Raw genomic sequence first — 1304 nt, forward strand, 5'->3', positions numbered from 1 at the left:
GAGAAGAGGGAAGGGGAGAATAGGGGAAAGGAGAAGGGAGAAGAGGGGAGAAAGGGGAGGGGAAGGAGGGAGGGAAAGAACGGAGGGGAGGGGGAGAAGGTAGAGGAATTTAAGAAGAGACTGAAGGTGGGGTTGTTGGCTTTGAAATGATAGTTCAGAGATGTGCAGCTGAGACAGCTTTAAATCTGAGTGACTTTGGAAACAGGCTGCTTCATCTACCTTAAGATTTCCTAGTTCAAACCTCTTTTTCACTACAGTTTTACACACTTACTGTTTCATGGTGATGCCCTCATGTCACTCTGTACTCGACAGTGTCTTAATTTCTTCACAAGTGAAATAAATGTCCATGGTTCCTGGAAAAATTATGTTAGTGCCCAGGCCCTGGTCTCCTCACCTGTCCTCCACCCAGTTACCTCTCGAGCCTTCCTCCTCACATAGTACTGTAAAGGATTGGTCCACAGATCCTTAATGATGATCTGCCAGGAAAAGGAGCAAGTCAATACAGATCTGGCCAGACTCCAAATCTTTCCACGTGCCACCAAGAACTCAAAAGTCAATCATCAATGTTGCAGAGGCTCAGTGGTTCCCCACCTCAGCAATCCGGTTAGATCCTGCAAGTTGTAGTCAGAGAAGCAATTGAAGATGTTAATGATGCTGTTGTGGCACCTGTGGCTGTATGCCTCATATTCAAATATCTGGTATCACTGAACTGAAGTGAAATAAGATGCTCGGTAATCTGCAGGAAAAGGAGTATGGGAGAGGAGCCTAAACATACTTCAAGTTAAACTTACCCCTTTCTGGCCCTACTACCCAAATGAAATACTTCTTAACAATCACATCCTTCTGGAAATACCTGTTATTCCAAAAGAAAGTGATCTTCCAGCAATCAGTGAGATATCAGAGTTCTTCTACCTGCCAGGACAAAGTGGAGCAGGGGGAAATGAAACCGCTTTACAGGAGAGCTGTCCTTTCCTGTTTTCAAGTGTAAATCATTTCCCCTCCCCTTCCCAGCCACCTCCCTTCACAATATCAGTGTCCCCAGCCTTACCTTCAAGTTGGTCATGTAGACAAGCATGTCTGCATCTTGGTCAGTCATTGTGGCTGATATTTGGTGGTGGTTCATAAACTGCTTTAAGTCAACGAGGCTATAGATGCTTGAGGTGAAGAGGCTGGAAGAACAATGCTGTCCTAAAGAGCAGCCTGGCATTGTGTGACTTAAAATTGCAATTAGTAACTAGTCACATCACATCAGTGCAGACATGATAAGCTCCAAGCCTGTGCATATTAATGCACTAACACAAGGA

The 1304-nt window shown here is 44.9% G+C and overlaps 1 pseudogene; it reads right to left on the minus strand.

The window, feature by feature from the left end:
- Nucleotides 1-394: 394 nt before the first annotated feature.
- Nucleotides 395-1207, minus strand: LOC104982845 (annotated as a pseudogene).
- Nucleotides 1208-1304: the final 97 nt, after the last annotated feature.

The sequence above is a fragment of the Bison bison genome, unplaced genomic scaffold, assembly GCF_000754665.1.
Source record: "Bison bison bison isolate TAMUID 2011002044 unplaced genomic scaffold, Bison_UMD1.0 scf7180017462821, whole genome shotgun sequence".
In the NCBI taxonomy this organism is placed as follows: Eukaryota; Metazoa; Chordata; class Mammalia; order Artiodactyla; family Bovidae; genus Bison; species Bison bison.